This window comes from Rattus norvegicus, chromosome X, assembly GCF_021556685.1.
Source record: "Rattus norvegicus strain SHRSP/BbbUtx chromosome X, alternate assembly SHRSP_T2T, whole genome shotgun sequence".
Classification (NCBI taxonomy): domain Eukaryota; kingdom Metazoa; phylum Chordata; class Mammalia; order Rodentia; family Muridae; genus Rattus; species Rattus norvegicus.
In genome coordinates this window covers 113,550,068-113,572,862 of record NC_141554.1, presented here as the reverse complement: position 1 = coordinate 113,572,862, position 22,795 = coordinate 113,550,068, and the positions used below count along the sequence as shown (strand labels likewise).

At 39.0% G+C, this 22,795-nt stretch overlaps 1 protein-coding gene and 1 pseudogene across 1 annotated transcript in view; one reads left to right on the top strand and one right to left on the bottom strand.

Moving 5' to 3' along the window:
- Col4a6 (collagen type IV alpha 6 chain) overlaps positions 1 to 22,795 on the top strand; it is a 344,979-nt gene that overhangs the window by 202,791 nt on the left and 119,393 nt on the right. The window lies entirely within an intron of this gene.
- LOC103690888 (60S ribosomal protein L10a-like) lies at positions 5,710 to 6,467 on the bottom strand (annotated as a pseudogene).

Genomic DNA, 22,795 nt, shown 5'->3' with positions numbered 1-22,795 from the left:
AAATTTTATTAAATAAAACCCATATGATTCTAGTCCATGGCCGTCCAAACTGTAGATCCGTGCTTGCTTGTTATACGTCTGATATGTAGTAAATAACTGGCTTTCCAGGTGGCCCAGCCTACTTGTACATTCTTAGATGGTTCCTGACCTAGTGAAGAAAAAAACTGTAATCTGTCTTACATGAACAACTAAAGTGGAGGAAATAAACCCACAAATCCACACTATTCACTTTGAAAGGAATACTGATTAGGGCAGCTGGCAAAACTCAGTGGTAGAGTACTTTTATAGCATATGCTAGGTCCTAGCTTCTATTTCTCTCACTAGGGGTGGAGGTAGAGAGGATTTTTAGTATTAGTCTTTCTTTCTTTCTTTCTTTCTTTCTTTCTTTCTTTCTTTCTTCCTTCCTTCCTTCCTTCCTTCCTTTCTTTCTTTCTTAATTTTATTGGATATTTTTATTTACATTTCAAATGTTAATACCTTTCCCAGTTTCCGGACATAAGCCCCCTAACACATCCCCCTTCTTCTATGAGTGTTCCCCTCCCGATCCACTACCACTTCTCCCCCACACCAACATTCCCTTACATTGGCAGTCCAACCTTGGCAGGACCAAGGGCTTCGTCTTCAATTGGTGCCCAACAAGGCCATCCTCTGCTACATATGCACTTGGAGACCTGGGTCAGTCCATGCATTGTCTTTGAGTAGTGGTTTGGTCCATGGGAGCTCTGGTTGGTTTGGCATTATTGTTCTTATGTGGTTACAAGCCCCTTCACCTCTTTTTTTTAATTTCTTTTTATTTTTCATTTTTCTTAAAATCCCAAAGATACATCCATTAATAGACCATTTGATAGTCTTTCACTGGTCCCTAAAGTCCTTTCTCTCTTTGCTTTCTCAGAAATTTTTTTCTTTTTTTCCCATTTTTATTAAATTGGGTATTTCTTATTTACATTTCAAATGTTATTCCCTTTCCCTGTTTCCTGTCCATCAGCCCCCTAACCCCTCCACCTCCCCTTCTATACGGGTGTTAGCCTCCCCATCCACAGCCCATTACCCACCCCAACAATACCCTACACTGGGGGTCCAACCTCGACAAAACAAGGACTTCCCCTCCCACTGGTGTCCCAACAAGGCTATTCACTGCTACATATGCAGTTGGAGACCAGGGTCAGTCCATGTATAGGCTTTGGGTGGTAGTTTAGTCCCTGGAAGCTCTGATTGGTTGACATTGTTGTTCTTATGGGGTCACAAGCCCCTTCAGCTCTTTCAGTTCTTTCTCTAATTCCTCCAACCGGGGTGCCATTCTCAGTTCAGTGGTTTGCTGCTAGCATTTGCCTCTGTATTTAACATGCTCTGGCTGTGTCTCTCATGAGAAATCTATATCTGGTTCCTATCAGCATGCACTTCTTAGCTTCATCCATCTTATCTACTTTTGGTGGAGATTATATATATATATATATATATATATATATATATATATATATATATATATATATATATATATATACCACATGTGGGGCAGGATCTGGATGACCCTTCCTTCAGTCTATGCTCTAAACTTTGCCTCCCTATCCCCTCCCAAGGGTATTCTTGTTCCCCTTTTAAAGAAGGAGTGAAGCATCTGCAATTTCATCATCATTCCTGAGTTTCACGTGTTCTGTGCATCTTGGATAATTCGAGCATTTGGGCTAATATCCACTTATAAGTTAGTGAATATCATGTGGGTTTTTCTGTGATTGGGTTACCTCACTCAGGATATCTCCTAGTTCCATTCATTTGCGTATAAATTTCATTAACTGATTTTTTTGATAGCTGAGTAGTACTCCATTGTGTAAATGTACCAATTTTCTGTATCCATTCCTCTGTTGAAGGGCATCTGGGTTCTTTCCAGCTTCTGGCTATTATAAATAAGGCTGCTATGAACATAGTGGAGCATGTGTCTTTGTTGTATGTTGGAGCATCTTTGGGTATATGCTCAAGAGAGGTATAGCTGGGTCCTCAGGTAGCTCAATGTCCAATGTTCTGAGGAACATCCAGACTGACTTCCAGAGAGGTTGTACCAGTTTGCAATCCCAGCAAAAATGGAGGAATGTTCCTCTTTCTCCACATCCTCACCAGCATCTGCTGTCACCTGAGTTTTTATCTTAGTCATTCTGACTGGTGTGAGGTGGAATCTCAGGAATGTTTTGATTTGCATTTCCCTGATGACTAAGGATGTTGAACATTTCCTTAGGGGCTTCTCAGCCATTCGATATTCCTCAGCTGTGAATATTTTGTTTAGCTCTGAACCCCATTTTTAATAGGGTTATTTGTCTCTCTGGAGTCTAACTTCTTGAGTTCTTTGTATATTTTAGCCCTTATTGGATGTAAGATTGATAAAGATAGTTTCCTAATCAGTTGGTTGTCGTTTTATGCTAACCACAGTGTCCTTTGTCTTACAGAAGCTTTGCAGTTTTATGAGGTCCCATTTGTCGATTCTTGATCTTAGAGGATGAGCCATTGGTGTTCTGTTAAGGAAATATTCCCCAGTGGCCATGTGTTCAAGACTCTTCCCCACTTTTTCTTCTATTAGTTTGAGTGTATCTGGTTTGATGTGGAGGTCCTTAATCCAGTTGAACTTAAGCTTCGTACAGTGTGATAAGAATTGATCGATTTGCATTCTTCTACATGCTGACCTCCAGTTGAACCAGCACCATTTGCTGAAAACGCTATCTTTTTTCCATTGGACGGTTTTGGCTCCTTTGTCAAAAGTCAAGTGACCATAGGTGTGTGGGTTCATTTCTGGGTCTTCAATTCTATTCCACTGATCTATCTGCATGTCACTATACCAATACCATACAGTTTTTATCACTATTGCTCTGTAATACTGCTTGAAGTCAGGGATGATGATTCCCCCAGAAGTCCTTTTATTGTTGAGGATAGTTTTCACAATCCTGGATTTTTTGTTATTTCCAGTGAATTTGCAAATTGTTTTTTTAACTCTATAAAGAATTGAATTGGAATTTTGATGAGGATTGCACATGAGTCTGTAGATTGCTTAGGATAAAATTGCCGTTTTCCTATTTTAATCCTGCCAATCCATGAGCATGGGATATCTTTCCATCTTCTGAGGTCTTCTTCAATTTCTTTCTTCAGAGACTTGAAGTTCTTGTCATATAGATCTTTCACTTGCTTGGTTAAAGTCACACCGAGGTATTTTATATTATTTGGGACTATAATGAAGGGTGTTGTTTCCCCAATTTCTTTCTCAGCCTGTTTATTTGTTGTGTAGATGAAGGCTACTGATTTATTTGAGTTAATTTTATACCCCAACACTTTGCTGAAGTTGTTTATCAGGCTTAGTAGTTCTCTGGTGGAATTTTTGGGGTCACCTAAGTATACTATCAAATCATCTGCAAATAGTGATATTTTGACCTCTTCTTTTCCAATTTGTATCCCTTTGACCACCTTTTGTTGTCTGATTTCTCTAGCTAGGACATCAAGAACTATATTGAATAAGTAGGGAGAGTGTGCAGCCTTGTCTAGTCCCTGACTTTAGTGGGATTGCTTCAAGTTTCTCTCCATTTAGTCTAGTGTTAGCTACTGGTTTGCTGTATATGGATTTTACTATGTTTAGGTATGGTCCTTGAATTCCTGTTCTTTCCAGGACTTTTATCATGAAGGACTGTTGAATATCGTCAAAAGTTTTCTCAGCATCTAATGAAATGATCATATGGTTTTTATCTTTGAGTTTGTTTACACAGTGGATTACGTTGATGGATTTCTATTTATTGAACCATACCTGCATACCTGGGATGAAGCCTACTTGATCATGATGAATGATCGTTTTGAGGTGTTCTTGGATTCGGTTTGCAAGAATTTTATTGAGTATTTTTGCGTCGATGTTCATAAGAGAAATTGGTCTGAAGTTCTCTTTATTTATTGGGTTTTTGTATGGTTTAGGTATAAGAGTAATTGTGGCTTTGTAGGAGTTTGGTAGTGCTCCATCTCTTTCAATTTTATGGAATAGTTTGAACACTATTTGTATGAGGTCTATCAGAAGGTCTCATAGAATTCTGCACTAAACCCGTCTGGACCTGGGCTCTTTTTGGTTGGGAGACTTTTAATGACTGCTTTTATTTCTTTACGAGTTATAGGGTTGTTTAGATGGTTTACCTGTTCCTGATTTAACTTTGATACCTGGTATTTGCCTAGAAAAATGTCCATTTCCTCCAGATTTTCAAATTCTATTGAATATAGGCTTTTGTAGTAGGATCTGATGATTTTTTTTCATTTTCCTCAGATTATGTTGTTTTGTCTCCCTTTTCATTTCTGATTTTGTTAATTTGGACACACTCTCTGTGCCCTCTGGTTAGTCTGGCTAAGGGTTTATCTATCTTGTTGATTTTCTCAAAGAACCACCTTCAGTTCTGTTAATCCTTTGTATAGTCCTTTTTGTTTCTACTTGGTTGATTTCTGCTCTGAGTTTGATTATTTCCTGCCTTCTACTCCTCCTGGGTGTATTTGCTTCTTTTTGTTCTAGAGCTTTTAGGTGTGCTGTCAAGCTGCTGACATATGCTCTTTCCTGTTTCTTTCTGCAGGCACTCAGCGCTATGAGTTTTCCTCTTAGCACACCTTTCATTGTGTCCCATAAGTTTGGGTATGTTGTACCTTCATTTTCATTAAATTCTAAAAAGTCTTTAATTTCTTTCTTTATTTCTTCCTTGACCAGGTTATCATTGAGTAGAGCATTGTTCAATTTCCACGTATATGTGGGCTTTCTGTCATTATTGTTGTCATTGAAGACCAACCTTAGTCTGTGGTGGTCTGATAGGATGTATGGAATTATGTCTATCTTTCTGTATCTGTGGAGGCCTGTTTTGTAACTGATTATATGGACAATTTTGGAGATGGTACAATGAGGTGGTGAGAAGAAGGTATATCCTTTTGTTTTAGGATAGTATGTTCTATAAATATCTGTTAAATCCATTTGATTCATAATTTCTGTTAGTCTCTCTGTGTCTCTGTCTAATTTCTGTTTCTATTATCTGTCCATTGATGAGAGTGGGGTGTTGAAATCTCCTACTCTTATTGTGTGAGGTGCAGTGTGTGCTTTGAGCTTTAGTAAGGTTTCTTTTTTTGTATGTAGGTGCCCTTGTATTTGGATCATAGATATTTTGTGATTGAGAGTTCATCTTGATGGATTTTTCCTTTGATTAATATGAAGTGTCCTTCCTTATCTTTCATGATGACTTTTGGTTGTAAGTCAATTTTATTCAACATTCAAATGTCTACTCCAGATTGCTTCTTCGGACCATTTGCTTGGAAAGCAGTGTTCCAGCCTTTTACTCTGAGGTAGTGTCTGTCTTTGTCTCTGAGGTGTGTTTCCTGTAGGCAGCAGAATGCTGGATCCTCTTTTCATATCCAGTCTATTAATCTGTATCTTTTTATTGGGGAGTTGAGTCCATTGATATTGAAAGATATTAAGGAATAGTGATTCTTGCTTCCTGTTATTTTTGTATTTAGACGTGGGAGGATGTTTGTGTGCTTCTCTTCTTTTTGTTTTATTGCAAAGGATCTTTCTTCCTTTCTTTCTTTCTTTCTTTCTTTCTTTCCCTCTCTCTCTCTTTCTTTCTTTCTTTCTCTCTTTCTTTCTTTCTCTCTCTCTCTCTTTCTTTCTTTCTTTCTTTCTCTCTTTCTTTCTTTCTTTCTTTCTTTCTTTCTTTCTTTCTTTCTTTCTTTCTGTCTTTCTTTTTGGCAGCACCGAGGTTTATTGGAGCATCCTAATACAGACTCTGGGGCTCTTGATGTACAGAGCCTGGAGGTTCTGCCAGTTTTTCTTGAGCAAGGACACCAAGAAGTTGACAGCCAGGTGGATGTTGTAGACTAGCTCGCCATTGGTCATGTTCACGTGACCGACAGCAACAGCCAGACGCAACACCTTCTTCATCTGGAACTTGATTGTGGATTTCACCTTATCCACTTTGGCCACCATGTTTTCATTGTGTGTCAACAGGGAGGGGAACTTACCCACCTTGTTTAGGCCTGGGCCCAGAATACGTGGGATTTGCTTGATCAGAGACTCAGAGGCCAAAAAGACATCATACTTCTTGGCCAGCTTTTTGACCAACTTCTTGTTCTTGTTAAGCTTCTTGAGTGCTTCAATGTCCATGGCGGGGATATCCACGGCCTTGGCTTCATCACAGTGCTGCTGGTCCCCCAGGACACACACAGAGAACTTGGAGCAAGGGGTGGACTTAAGCCTGATGGTACCTGAGAAGCGTTTGTCCTTCTGAGGGTGGTAGTTCTTTAGGCTGATCTGCAGCTCCACCATATCCAGAAACTTGCAGCGCTTACACCGGTTCCCATACAGGACTTCCTGCACTGCCTTGTAGAGGGTGTCTCGTGAAACTTTGCTGCTCATGGCTGCTGCTGCAGGAACCAGAATAGAAGTTCTTTCTTTCTTTATCTAGGGTGTAGTTTCCCTCCTTGTGTTGGGCTTTTCCATCTATTATCCTTTGTAGGGATGGATTTGTAGAAAGATATTGTGTAAATTTGGTTTTGTCACAGAATATCTTGGTTTCTCCCTTAATGTTAATTGACAGTTTTGCTGGATACGGTAACCTGGGCTGGCATTTGTGTTCTCTTGGGTCTGTATGACATCTGTCCAGGATCTTCTGGCTTTCATAGTCTCTGGTGAGAAGTCTGGTATAATTCTGATAGGTCTGCCTTTATATGTTGCTTGACCTTTTTCCCTTACTGCTTTTCATATTCTTTCTTTGTTTTGTGCATTTGGTGTTTTGACTATTATGTGACAGGAGGAGTTTCTTTTCTGGTCCAATCTATTTGGAGTTGTGTAGGCTTCTTGTATGTTTATGGGCATCTCTTTCTTTAGGTTAGGGAAGTTTTCTTCTATGATTTTGTTGAAGCTATTTACTGGTCCTTTGAGTTGGGAGTCTTTACTCTCTTCTATACCTATTATCCTTAGGTTTGATCTTCTGGTTGTGTCCTGGATTTCCTTCCTGTATGTTTTGGGCCAGTAGCTTTTTCCGTTTTACATTATCTTTGACAGTTGTGTCGATGATTTCTACAGAATCTTCTGCTCCTGAGATTCTCTCTCCTATCTCTTGTATTCTGTTGGTGATTCTCCCATCTACGACTCCTGATCTCTTCCCTAGGTTTTCTATCTCCAGAGTTGTCTCCCTTTTGCTTTCTTTATTTTTTCTATTTCCATTTTTAACTCCTGGACGGTTCTGCTCATTTCCTTTTTCTGTTTGGTTGTGTTTTCCTGTAGTTCTTTAAAGGATTTTTTTTGTTTCCTCTTTAAGGGCTTCTACTTGTTTACTTGTGCTGTCCTGTATTTTCTTAAGGGAGTTATTTATGACCTTCTGAAAGTCCTCCATCATCATGATGAAATATGATTTTAAATCTAAATCTTGCTTTTCCAGTGTGTTTGGATATCCAGTGTTTGCTTTGGTGAGGGATCTTGCTCTCTTGATGTCAAGTAGTCTTGGTTTCTGTTGCTTGGGTTCCTGCACTTGCCTCTCACCATCATGTTGTCTCTGGTGTTAGCTTGTCTTGCTGTTTCTGATGGTGGCTTGACCTTCCTGTTGGCCTGTGTGTCAGCACTGCTATAGACCCGTTTTCCTGTTTTCTTTCCGCCAGTTATGGGAACAGAGTTTTCTGCTCTCAGGCATGTAGTTGCTCCTGGCAGCTGGCTTTCAGCTCTCAGCGAGAGCAGCAACCAGAAGGGTTTTGCCCCTACTTCTTCTAGGTCACAGAGGGCACAGATGACACTAGGAGTTTTCCTCTTTAGTGGGGAATGTGGGCAGAGAGTAGTCTCCTCTGAGTTCACAGGAGTGTCCTCACTTCTGAGTGTCCAGCTCTTTCCCCCATGGGATTTGGGTGCAGGTAGCTTTTAGGTCAGTTCAGTTTAGTTCCAGGCAAAGCCAGAAACCAGATGTGCCCTTTCCCAGAGTGCTACAGCCTTTGTGTGTCCTGAGTCCAACTGGCAGGTCACTTGGAGCAGAAAAGTTGGTCTTACCTCTGCTCTCAGGTGTGTAGGCCCTCCTGGTTACTGGTTTTCAGCTCTTGGCCCAGGCAGAAAGCTGAAGGGTCCTGCCACTGACTATGCCTTGTTCCCTGTGCCCAAAGGGCACAGATGGCACTAGGCAATTTCCTCTTGGGTTAGGAATGTGTACAGAGAGTTCTCTGAGTTCTCAAGAATGTCCACACTTCTGTTAATATTTTTTCAAAATGGCATTTTTCCTTCCTTGAAGTTTGAACTTGCCAAGCAACTCAAAGTTGTTTTAAATATTAACTTAATTGTTACATGTTCTTAACTCTGAAGGAGCCACAGCCTTGTATTTAAGCCTTCCAAATGATAGATAGATAGATAGATAGATAGATAGATAGATAGATAGATAGATAGATAGCACTCTCTCTTCCCACCACTTCCCAGCTTCCTTATTAGGGATGAGATACAGGGCCTTAGGGGTATGCTGGGAAAGTGCTCTATCCCACACCTTCATGTCGTCCTCTTGATTGAAGTGTTTATTGAGACCAAATCTTGTCTAAATACTAGAGATGATTTTTGCTATCTCTTTCATCATTCAAGGATAAATATAACATATAACAAGAATTTAGTAATTTTGTTACCGTGTATTAATAAAGTTTTGACGCTGTCAGGTGTTGTACTAGGTATATAATCTCCTGTAATTTCTAATGAGATGGAAGGTTCAGATTATAGAGTTTACCTTTTAAAGGCATTCCGTTTGGTGAGGTTTAGTATGTTCATAAGACTGTATGCCTACCACAACCCAGTAGATCCAGAATACAACAACACTTTATTTAATTTTACTTTTCATAGCAGCCTTTAAGTGTAGTGACTTATTTAAAACCCCATTTTATAGAGGTTTAAACTATAATTTACAGGGTTTAAACAGCTTGACAGATTCCAGTAGCATTTGGGTGATAGAGCTGAGCATAAAAGGCAGATAGATGTCTCTGCTCCCTAAACTCATGCAACTCTTTTTTTTAAAACTTCTTTTGTCTCTCATTTGTGCCATGGACCATTCTTACTCTTGTTAATAATGATACAAAAGAAGAGTTTTTTGTGTGTCTGTGTTGACTTCTTGACCTCTTTTTCTTTGTCCCTGAAGATATTAATGGATTTTGTAGTAGTAGTAGTAGTAGTAGTAGTAGTAGTAGTAGTAGTAATAGTAGTAGTAGTAGTTGTTGTTGTTGTTCTAATTACTCCTCACAACCACACATATCTGGCCCATATCAGTTCATATAACACATAGATCCCCTGACAAAAATAAATTTGAGATGGCGAAATGAATTTGCATAGTCATACAAAAATGTATACACATTATTATTGTGTTCACATAGCCACTTTTATTTCATTTTATTTTTATTCATTTTAAAAATTATTTCTTTTACTTTTTATATGATAATTATAATGTTTCTCCTTTCCTTCTTTCAAGCTCTCCCATATAATACTTCTTGTTTTCTTTATAATTTATGGCCTTCCTTTTCATTAATTGTTGGTATATACATATATGTATATACACATAGATTCATAAATACAACCTACTTAGTCTTTATAATGTTACTTGTATATGTATTTTGAGGGCTGACCATGTGGTATTGGATAACTAGTTGGTTTGCTCTGTCCTAAAGAAGACTATTTTTGTCACTCTCAGCACTTCTTCGTTGTCTATAGTTCTTATTATTGAATTGAGACCTCCTGGATCTTTGCCCCGATCCAAATGTCTATTGTTGTTGTCCTTATGTAGCTCATGCATAGATAGTCATGTTGGTGAGACCTTATGGATGTTGCTTCCTACATTACTAGAAAATACAATCTCATAACTAACTCCCTGTTCCTCTGGCCCTTACAATCTTTTGCCCTCCCCTTTGCAATGTTCTCTGAGCGGTAGGTGCAAGTTTAACTTTGTAGATCCATTGGGACTGCTCTCTGCAACTCTGCATTTTGAGTTCGGGTTTTCTGTAGTGATCTCCATCTGTAAGAATCTTTTCTGGACATGTCGTGAGGAATACATTCATCTGTAAGTATAAGGACGGTGTTTAGAATGTAATTAGGGATTATTCTTGGTTAGTAAAGGGGTGGTTGTAGATTCTTCTCAAAAATCCGTGACTTTAGTAGCTCTGAGTAGTTGGCTAGGTTTCCAGTACCAGACATGATTTTTCCTGGTGTTCATCATGTCTTAAGTCCTTATAAAGCTGTTGGTGTTGGTCACCATCAAAGTATAGGTGCCATAACTACATAGTTAAGGTCATCATGCCATGCTAACCATTGTTGCGGTTCAAAAAAATCATAGCTTAAGTGGACTTTTGGTTGCTTCTCTCTTTTCGAAACGTGTGTAATGCCTTCTGGTACTATGAAAGCTGCTTGTCATGGATGAGACATTCAGATCAGTTCCAGCTCATGGGTCTTTGGGCCCTGTTTCTTTAGAAATATATACTTACCTTCCACTTCTGGAAGTGTGGCCAAAGGCAAAGTTTTAGGAGTCTCGTGGACAATCCTGACCAGCAACTCAAAATAAGGTTAGGGTATATTTATTACATGGTCTTTGTCTCTTGGAGGGAGCATTGTCATCCCAAGTAGGAAATGTTCATTTAAACATACACACACACTTGTGTGTATCATAGTGGATTTTTTAGGTAGATAGTTTGAATTTAAATTTTAAATTTTGGTGTGACTATCCCATGCTAATTATATAACTATATAATTATGTAACATTGGTCATTTAAAAACAATAAGCCGGGGTTGGGGATTTAGCTCAGTGGTAGAGCGCTTGTCTAGCAAGCCCAAGGCCCTGGATTCGGTCCACAGCTCCAAAAAAAAAAAAAAAAAGAAAGAAAACACTGTGTCCTTGGAGGGGCACACCCCTGGTTCTAAAAACAATAAGCCTCAATTTTCTTGCCTGAGAAATAAAGACAATAGTAGCACACATATCACAGGATTGTTGTAATGTCTAAATTGAATGTTATGGTAAAGGTCTCTCAAAAGATGGTAGATATTAGCATCAGAGACTGGATAAAGAAGGGCATGAGAGAGAACCCATGAACTGAGTTCTACCTAAAATACTGCCTACCTCCAAGGATGGATATATATATATATATATATATATATATATATATAGAGAGAGAGAGAGAGAGAGAGAGAGAGAGAGAGAGAGAGAGAGATACAGATATAGATATAGATATTTGCACATATACTATTTATTAAACAAGGAAGTACCTGCCATGTAGTATACCAATCAAGTTAAATGTTCTACAAATTCTTGCCAGTTTAATCAACTAAAAGCATACAGATCATTTTTGGCATTAAATCCCCTTTGAGAAAAGCAGTCATGTAATTTTTCCATCTTTAAGAATTGACAGTGATTCCCAGTTGTCATCAAATAGCAAAACTCTACTTGGCCTGGAGTATACATAGTGTGTGTAGGAGTAGCACAGTGTCAGCTCAGGTAAGACCTGCCTAAATCAACCATATCATCCTGCCAGAGAAATGTGGTTGAGTAGAAGCCAGAGGCCCAAATTTAGTTGAGAAAATAATCCATGCACTACCAAGATTTAAGAGACTAGGGATAAGATCTGAAATAAGACATAAGATAGATTATCACTTTAATATTCACATGAGTGCAGTAGGCACTCAGGGGATCTGTTGCTACACGTGCTAAGGGCAAGGAAACCCAAGTTTGACTATCAGTAGAAGCTATCTTTAAGTGCTTACTTACAATCAGTGAGGACTTGATTACTAGTTGCTTCATCTAGTCAGTATTAAGTTTGTTCATTTAGTTAGTACTACATCTTTTCCATTACAAAAAAAGAAGTTAACGATCTACACCAGAACATTGTAAAGCTAGGGTTCAATCTCCTGATCTGTCTGGTGTAAACATATGTGCCCTCAAACATCACAATACCTCGCAAACACAATGCTGCTAGTAACAAAAGAGCACTTGGCCACTTGGCCAAAAGAATAAAATTGTCTCAGCAATAAAACTGACTTGTGAGTTGACCAGATAGATGCTGACGTGAATGTCTTGCTTGTGGTCTACTATGTAGCAATGAGCTAAGTGTGTATTGAGACTTTGAGAGAAAGGCTAAGAAATTCTCTGAGTAGCATTGAAACAGACTACTACAGTGATTTAACTCAAGATTTGATTCTTTTGTTGCTCTAACAGTACACTTTAGCCTATAGAACCATTCTGAAATTTTTGTCTTGACCTCCTACAGTCTCAATTTCCAGTGGTCCTAAATAGCGTAATGGTTTTTATCATCCTACCTTTACATTCTATATTTCACTTCATCTATAAAAGATGATGCAACACGCTGGAGTACCTGGATCTTCCACTGAGAACTCCCACTAAACAAATGACAAGTTCTCTCACAGGTGTCCCACTTTGCAAGGACAGAGTTTGCTTTTATAGAAATAGGACCAGCAAGGAATAGGTAAAGGAAAATGACAGTGTTAAGTGGCAGTCACTGTTGAAAACTGCCTGGGTCACTTCGTAAGTAAGAGAAAGTGAAGGATCTTGAATGTTTTCTGCTCTCTAGTGCTTAGTGGGAGGAGAAAGAATGGTGGCATAAACTGTGCTCATTTTTATAGTAAATACAATGCTGGAAGTAATATCCAAAGGAGATGGATGGCTTCTTTGAGAAGTCATCTGCAATGGTATCTGTGTTTCTGACCAAGGGTAATGTACTACAGTTGGATTACATTTGAAAATACCTTAATTTCTAAGAAGGCAAACAAACTGTTAATGAAATATTGGCTCATTGTGTATGGCCTTGGTCATTGTGGGGGCCATCTTAGATACCTATTATAAAGACAATGTGGCAGAGCCTCTTTTATAATCATTAGCAGTATCTAAATGTTCCCACCCAGTACCTTAAATACAAAATGCAGGGCTGGAGTGCTTACTACCCTTACAGAGGACTAGTTTGGTACTCAGCACTTACGTTGGGTTGCTCACAACTACTTGTTACTCCAGCTCCAGGGAATCACTTTTCTCTGATCCCTGCAGGCACCTGAACACATGTGCAGTCTTGTACATGTAACACACACACACACACACACACACACACACAGAGAGAGAGAGAGAGAGAGAGAGAGAGAGAGAGGAGAGAGAGAGAGAATGAGAATAGAAATGGTACACGAGTTTCCTTAAAAGAAGATTCCAATGGCACAAGAAATAACCCCAAGAATTGACAGGATTATATTAATTTAAGAAGCTTGTATATAGCAAAGGAAATAATACCTACTGAAGAGAACACCTACAGAATTAAAAAAACATTCTTTGTTATACATTGGACTGGGATTTAGTACCCAGAATATACAAAGAACTTCAAAAATTAAATATAGAATGAAAAAAATCTAATCAATATATAGACTAAAGAACTAAATAGACATTTTTTAAAGATTTATTCATTTATTATATATAAGTACACTGTAGCTGTCTTCAGACACCCCAGAAGAGAGCATCGGTTCTCTTTACAGATGGTTGTGAGCCACCATGTGGTTGCTGGGAATTGAACTCAGGACCTCTGGGAAAGCAGTCGGGTGCTCTTAACCGCTGAGCCATCTCTCCAGCTCCCTAAATAGACATTTTTGCAAAAGAATTATAACTGATTTTATATTGACTGAGCACACTGCACAGCCTACAACTAACTCTACAGACTGAAGAGAGTCCTATCCAAATCTATCAGTTATTTTGAAACTCTTGCAGGCAGCCCAGCTGATTTTGCTTATTCCAAGCAACTAATTTGTACTCTGAAACTTCTTTGCAATAGGGCTTGAATGAGAGTGACTCTCAACAGTCTTTTGTTGGGAGGGAAGGTCCTAATGAATCTGGTCTGTTTCATGAACTTCCTGAAGTTTATTGTGAGTTGTTTACTTCTGTCTTAAAAAGCTTCCCTGCAGGATGGAATGTTTAAATCTCAGAGGGAAGTGTTATGCAACAGAGCTAAGGTGTGGACAAAGTGCCCATAGCTTATTTTTAGTACCAGGCATAAGAATGGGGAAAAGTCAATATGAAGTAGTGAGTTACAATATACATTTGAAATCCCATTGAAGCCTACAAAACTTAGAGCACACACACACACACACACACACACACACACACACACACACACACATACACACACACATTATAATCATCACACCCAGGAAATACAACATTTATACAACACATAGAAAAATCTGCATTCCAATTTCAACTTTACCCAGTGTTTCCAATGATATTCTAGTAGCTGTGTGTTTTGTTTGTTTGTTTACGTCAAATCCAATAAAATACTGGGCATTGCTCTTAGTTTGTCAGTTTCTTTGATTTCTGTTAATCTAGAAGGTTCTCAGATTCTGCATCTTTTCATTTTGTGTTTGAGATTTTTATGAATCCTGGCCAGTTTTTGCAAATGTGTCTCAATTGGATTTGTATGATTATTTCTCATGAATACATTGTGATTAAAATTTTTTACTACAATGTTTCCCTCTCAACAGGAGGAATAGAGTGTCGTTTTTCCTACTGGTGGTGATGTTAATCATTCATTAGGATTGTGTCCAACACATTTCTCTATTGCATTAATATCAGTAAAGCTTTTAATCTGTGTGAATATATCCTGTTTGGGAGCAGCCTCTTTAGGCTGAAAGTATAAATTACTTGGTTCACTGCAGAACCATGAGTTGAAAAGGCATTATCCCTAATTAAAAGAAAAAAATAGAACAGATTTATTTTAATCAAATAAGCTGGCATTAAGCTTCTTAGCCAAATTCATGAGCTATTCACATGACAGGAGACTTTATCTATATAAGGTCCCTTATCCAAATTGTGAAATGGTTGTTGGTGATTCTATTTCATTCCCTTTGGAAGGCTCTTGCCTTTGTCTAAGTTAGCTCCCTTACAAAAGTGGTTTGCTAAGTATATATGCCTATATTGTTAGAGCCGAGCCTCGTGCCTAATTTACAGTAGAAACTCAAAATCTGTGGACCACATTTTTACCCAATTACAACTACTGTCATCAGGAATGAGAATCTAATCACACTAAGTGGAAAGTATACTTGACTTTGTCAGCTGGCAGCAACTGGAATAAATTTGGCTGCTTGTGGACCTTGCTTCTCATGGGAAATGACAGAGCTTTCAGTTTTCATCCAGATCTTTGACCTTCTTCTTCAGGGGTTAGTTAAGTCTCTGGTTGTTCTGAAAAAGATAGCTTCTTTATGTTGAAATTAGAAGCTGTCCTAAGTAAACCAAGGATCAGCCCTGTGTTTGTTAAGATTCAGTTTCACCAGAAGTGACAGAAAACACTAAATAACAATGGGTTAAATAATAAAGTCCTTTATTCCTTTCTGATGTAACATTTCTCACTCCTGGCCAAGATAAGATAACAAGAACCAGATTTACTCTCCTGCCGGAAACAAGGCAAAAACCAGACCAAATGAAAACAATAGCTCTCAGACATTGGAAATGAGGCAAAAACAACAACAAAATACCAGTGACCCCGACAAGACAGGAAACACTGAAGGCAAGCTTATGTGTTTCTAAAACTTAATGCCTGGAGGGCTTCCAGGCAAGGATATGTAGAAAGAATACCAAAGCAGAGTTTTACAGGTGAGGAGATGATCCTTGCTCAAAGTTCAGGAGGATCACAGCAACTAGAATTTGTACAGCAGAATCCTGAAGAAGAGAGGATTATGTGAAAGAACTTAAGATCAATGGCAAGTCTCCATTGAATGTTTGGATGAGGACTGATAAACATGTGTTTGTACGGAATCTAACCTAGATCAAGGAGGAAAAGGAACAGTAATAACAATCACACTCCTCAGATACAACATAAGGCTGAGAATAATGCATCAATACCTAACCAGAGTGGGAAGGCTCCTTTTGTACAGAGCATCAGAGAGAGTACCCAAAAGAGCTTGCCAAGATGGCCTTTGATTCAAGGATGCATTAGACCAGGCTAATAAAATAGGCCTGGAGAGACTCCCTTTACAATAAACTTAACTGTTTCCCAGAACAAAGTCCAAGTAAATGTATATAAATACAAACTGCCCAACAACTATCAAGACAAAATTCACGCTTGGCATCCAGTGGAAAGTCATCAGGTTTGCAGATAAACTGGAAAACACTGGTCACTAATGAGAAGAAAAGTCATTCATTCAAACTGTCTAGAAGTATGATGACAGAATCTGTGGACTGATTTTTTAACACTTCATGTAACTTTTGCATACATGTTAGCCCCTAGAGAAAAAAAAACTGAACAAGTTAAGATAGTTAAAAGATCCACATAGAACTCAGAAAGATGGAGAATGAAGTGCTGGGATGCTTTTCAAGTCTACTTAGTCAGTTAAGTGTTTGAATGGAAGTTCCATCAGCTCTTTCTATTGTCATACACCTCCATTTATTATTTTCAATTTTAGTCCAAAGTTGTTGCTCTAGCTTAAACTGACAAACCTTCATTGCAACAGAGCAAGAGACTAGAGGAAAACAAGGATGTCCCTTCATTTAAAGTCACTCATAAATTTCATGGTTTAGAAGTTTCCTTACTATGATTGTGATGAAACGCTGAGCAAACTCCAGTTTCGGAGAAGAGAGTTTGATTATACAATTTCCAGGTTATGTTCTCTATCCTGGGAGGAATTCTGGTCAGGGACTCATGGCAAAAAAAAATTCCTATATAGGAATGCTAATGAATAGCTTCTTACCCATGGCTTCCTCAACTTGCCTTCATAAACCATTCAGGACAATAGGTCAAATGGTACTATCACACAATATGAACTAGACCCTCTCACATCAGTCATCAATCAAAAATGACCCTACAGATCTGCCTCCACATGATCTTCTGAAAACATTATCTCAATTTATATTCATTCTTCTCAAATAATTCTACCTTGTGTCAAGCTGACAAAGAACTAATTCACATGGCATCAGTTTTGGCTTATATTACATAAGTCAAAACCTTAGTACCACTGTCCCATTAATCTGAAAGTGAAGTAAGACATATACAGTCTTGCATTGCCATTACTGCAAAAATAAAGACCATTCCCAGCAACAAGAGTGTTAACAGTCTAGAAAATGTTGACATCACTCAAGAGCAACACAGAGTTCTTTTTTATTGAATTTTTTTTATTTATATTTCAAATGTTATCCCCTTTCTTGGTTTCCCATCCATAACCCTCCTATCCCATCCCACCTCCCCCTTCTTCAATGAGGGTGTTCTCCCACCCATTCACCCTCCCCATCCCACCTCCCCACCCTGATATTCCCCTACACTAGGGAGTCCAAGAGCCTCTCCTCCCATTGATGCACAACAATGCCATCCTCTGCTACAAATGCAGCTGGAGCCATGGGTCTGTCCATGTGTACTCTGTGAATGGTAGTTTCGTCCCTAGGAGCGCTGGTTGGTTGGTTGGTATTGCAAACCACTTCAGCTCCTTCAATCCTTTCTCTAACTCATCCACTAGAACTCCATTCTCAGTTCAAGGGTTGACTACAAGCATCCACTTCTGGATTTATCATGCTCTGGCAGAGCCTCACAGGAGACAGCTATATCAGGCTCCTGTCAGCATGCACTTCTTGGCACTGGCAATATTGTCTAGGTTGGGTGACTCTATGTATATGGGCTGGATCCCTAGATGGGGCAGGCTCTGAATGACCTTTCATTCAGTCTCTGCTCCACACTTTGGCTCCATATCTCCTCCTATGAATATTTTTGTTCTCCCTTTTAAGAACGGAAGCATCCTTAATTTGGTTGTCCTTCTTCTTCTTGAACTTCTATAAATAAGGCTGCTATGAATATAGTGAACCATGTGTCCTTGTTGTATGTTGGAGCATCTTTGGGTATATGCCCAGGAGTGGTATAGCTGTGTCCTCAGGTAGTGGAATGTCCAATTTTCTGAGGAACCTCCAGACTGATTTCCAGAATGGTTGTACCAGTTTGCAATCCCACCAACAATGGAGGAGTGTTCCTCTTTCTCCACATCCTCACCAACATCCATTGTCACCTGAGTTTTTTGTTGTTTGTTTGGTTTGGTTTGGTTTGGTTTTGGTTTTTAACATTTCATAGTGCTTTTTTTAATTGGAATTTTTAATTGACATTTCAAATGTTATTCCCTTTCTCTGGACATATGTCCCCTATCACATCCCCCTTCTATAAGGGTGTTCCCCTTCCCATTCACACCCCTTCACACACACACCTCAACATTCCCCTACACTGGTGGTTCAACCTTGGCTGGACCAAGGGCTTCTCTTTCCATTGGTGCCCAACAAGGCCTTCTTCTGCTACATATGCAGTTGAAGACATGAGTCAGTCCATGTATAGTCTTTAGGTATTGGTTTAGTCCCTGGGAGCTCTGGTTGGTTGGCATTGTTGTTCTTATGGGGTTGCAAGCCCCTTCAGCTCTTTCAGTCCTTTCTCTAATTCCTCCAACGGGGGTCCTGTTCTCAGTTCAGTGGTTTGCTGCTAGCATTTGCCTCTGTATTTGACATGCCCTGGCTGTGTCTCTCAGGAGACATCTCTATCAAGTTCCTGTCAGCATGCCCTTCTTAGCTTCATCCACCTTACCTAGTCTTGGTGGAAAATATATATATATATATGTATGTATGTATGTATGTATGTATGTATGTATGTATATGGGCCACATGTGCGGCAGGCTTTGAATGGCCATTCTTTCAGTCTCTACTCTAAACTTTGCCTCCCTATCACCTCTTATGGATATTTTTGTCCCCCTTTTGAAGAAGGAGTGAAGCATTCGCATTTTGGTCATCCTTCTTGAGTTTCTTGTGGTTCATACATTGCATCTTGGGTAATTTGAGCTAATTTTGGGCTTATATCCACTTATCAGTGAGTGCATACCATGTGTGTTTTTCTGTGATTGGGTTACCTCACTCAGGATGATATTTTCTAGTTCAATCCATTTGCCTATGAATTTCGTGAAGTCATTATTTTTGATAGCTGAGTAATATTCCATTGTGTAGATATACCACATTTTTTGTATCCATTCCTCTGTTGAAGGGCATCTCGGTTCTTTCCAGCTTCTGGCTATTATAAATAAGGCTGCTATGAACATAGTGGAGCACGTGTCTTTGTTGTATGTTGGGGTATCTTTTGGGTATATGCACAGGAGAGGTATATCTGGGTCCCCAGGTAGTTCAATGTCCAATTTTCTAAGGAACCACCAGACTGATTTCCAGAGTGCTTTCTTTTACCAGTTTGCAATCACACCAACAATGGAAGAGTGTTGCTTTCTCCACATCCTTGCCAGCATCTGCTGTCACCTGAGTTTTTTATCTTAGCCATTCTGACTGGTGTGAGGTGGAATCTCAGGGTTGTTTTGATTTGCATTTCCCTGATGACTAAGGATGTTGAACATTTCTTTAGGTGCTTCTCAGCCATTTGATACTCCTCAGCTGGGAATTCATTGCTTAACCCTGTACCCCATTTTTAATAAGGGTTATTTGACTCTCTGGAGTCTAACTTCTCGAGTTCTTTGTATATTTTGAATATTAGCCCTCTATCAGTTGCAGGATTGGTAAAGATCGTTTCCCAATCTGTTGGTTGCTGTTTTGTCCTAACCACAGTGTCCTTTGCCTTACAGAAGATTTGCAATTTTATGAGGTCCCCTTTGTCAATTCTTGATCTTAGAGCATGAGCCATTGGTGTTTGGTTCAGGAAATTTCCCTCGGTGCCCATGTGTTTGAGGCTCTTCCCCACTTCTTCTCCTAATAGTTTCAGTGTATCTGGTTTTGTGTGGAGGTAATACACAGTTCTTATGAAGGGCCCCAGAACTCTCTGGAGGGATTGCAGTCACATAAAGGTAGAACTTAGTCTCCTTTAGAAAAAGAAGAGACTGTGAGTTGAAAATAGTGGAGAAAATAGAAGGGAGCTGATAACTGTTTCTAGTATCTGTACTTACATACAGAACATGGAAATGGGTGTTACAATGAGATTCTGTTACAAGATGAGGCCCTTTTACACTCAATTTCCCATCAATACCTTTTTCTCTTCAGAAGAATGGATCCCTTGTTGAAATTCAAATGTCTTGGTTAAAAAATGCATCTTCAGGTTTTGGATGAATACAGATGCTTGTTAAAGACCTTAAGTCCAAAAGATGAGGGAGTCCTTGAAAGCCCTGATATTGAACTTCTTTAGGATTCAGCTGCTTTGGTTCTGCAAGCAACAAAAGTTAAAAACAAGGATATCTGAGCATTTGGGATAGTATCTCTTTCTGAAAAGGGAATCATGCAGGAGGGTCAGGAAGATCTGATTTATCCAGCCACATAACAAGGACACTGGATTATTAGGCCAATCTGTGGTATTTTAATGATGCAACAAATACTCCTATTGCTTTGGGATGCATTTTTAATCTCTGTAAACTGGTTGGCAAATAAAATAAATCAACCCAAGGAAAACACAAAGGAGACCCTTCAGACATCTTACAGCATAAAGCTGTTAATCTCTTGGGCACACATGGCAGAAGGGAAGAATTGACTCCCTCAAGTTGTAGTAGTCTAACCTCCATTTGCCCACCATGGTGGTTGCGTCCTGCCCCTAAATAAATATGCACTCGCACACGCGCCTGCACACACAGACACACAGACACACACACACACACACACACACACACACACACACACACACACACACACACACAAATGTATGTTTTTTTTAAAGAATTGGTCTTTGTTCTGGGTGGTTACTGTTCCCTGCTAAAATACCAGAATTCCATCCGTTAGCAAAGAATGCAAGAGTAAGAATGTGGGGAAAAGAAGCCATCACTTGTCCAGTTAAAAGCCTTGTCACAGTTTTAAGAGGTCCTTATCCAAGTATGAATAACACTATGACCCTTGTCTTTAAAATAATCTTACTAAAACTTCCCTTAGGAATTTTTTTGATATCTAGAAATTTTAAATCTATGTAATTTGGTGCCAAGGTTTTTTTTTCATTCCAGGTCCCACACCTCTGTATATTTTGTGATTTATCTCAAACAAACTGCCAGAGTTGTTCCATTTTCAAGTCAGTGACATCAAGCCAGAAGTTGAACTTGCACTTTGTTTAACTTTTAACTATATTTATCATTTCCAAGACACCAAAGTCGTTCAGTGTGTTTATACCTTAGTCTTGAAATGGCTCCCTTTCTTTCCTAACAAAGCCACCACCACGTACATCCGAATCCACCTTTGACAAGGCCCTGCACGTTGCACACTGTTAAACTTCATTGACTTCTTCCTGAAGGTAGTTGAATTCCCATAGGTACAACATTTTCTCTAAACTATGTAGCAGCTGCACCTACAACCTTCTTCCGGTTGTCCTTATAACTAATCTGATGAGTTGAATCACCTAGTTGCTACCATTCACTGGTCATTTGAACAACCTTTCACTATTTACATGGCCTTCATTGGTCTCATCATGTCAACGTCAGTGCCATTCTCTTTCTGAGATGACAAATGACCATACAGCCAGTCAATGTTCTTCTTCAAATGAGAAAGTATTCCTGAAAAAAATGCCACACAAAACGCACGTCATCGCTGACTAGCTAATGCTTCTGCAGAGCATTTTTTGCTAGCTCTGTGTGATACCTTGAGAACACAAACCAAAAGCTCTGTAGGAAGTCAGGCCTGGGTGCTTTCCAGTTGCTAATGGCTTTGATTGCTTTACAACCTTCCCTTCAGACACTGCAGTGTGACATTTTCACTTTCCCTCATAAAAGCTTTCTCCTTCTGTAATCATATTGCTTCTGTGTGATTAGCATCCGAACCATCATTATTCTTTAGGCCAAGTCAGAGTGAATCTGTAACTTAACATGCATAAGGGTTTGAAATAGCAAAATACCATCTTAAAGAAGTGCTTTAGTGGAAGAAGTTAGGACAGAGATTTCAGTGCTGATTTCGATCTCCAGATTATGAACTCAGAGGGATGATGGTTTCCCTGCTGGATATTCTACCCTAGATCCTGAGAGCTAGCCTACTGTAAACCTGTCCACAAAGGTCACGATGGAATCTGCCTAGTAGACATCTTACTTCCCTTGCTGTCCTCTGTTTTATTTGACTTCTTATTAAATACCCAGAATCAACAGTCTGGGGCTACATGAAAAGTGAGAATTTTTGACTTAACAAAACACTGTTTTTGATTTAAAACACTGTATCAAAGGAAAATTCCAATTTCTTTTTGGCAAGACAGTGGCATTGGATAAAAGGAAAGATAGTGGTAGAGTGCTGATGTGACGCAAAAATAAATTATGAGACTAGATAGATATTTTCATAATGATAAAATGGATATTAAGAAGTTCAGCTGCCTTCCCTGTGAAAATGGAAAGGAATCTTTTTTTTTTCAACATGGATTTTTGAACCTTGATACTGTATGATCTCAAAAAACTAGAACTCAGTCCCATTTATTTTAAGGATTATCTCCTTGGCTGTAACTATCAAAAGTTGGCATGACAGCTTGAACTGCCAAATACTATTAATACTATAAATTGAAAACACTTGCTAGCTAAGTACCTCACTTTCTGGCTGCTTTCTTCTTATTGATTTGTAAAGTGTATCATTCTTTGAGCTGGATTGCACTAAATCTGAAGTGTCTAAATCCGAGTAGTCATTCTTCCCAGGGGAGGCAAATCAAGGAAGGTTTTATGGTCTTTCACGGGGGGAAAAACAAGAAAACAATAACAAAAAAAACCAAAACACCTCGTTGAAAATTTCATCTAATGACATATAAAAGGCCAATTCAGCTTTAAGTTTCTGTGCCTTTCTTTTCAGTGGATTACATGTAAAGCACAAGTGCTGTCAGCCTTTGA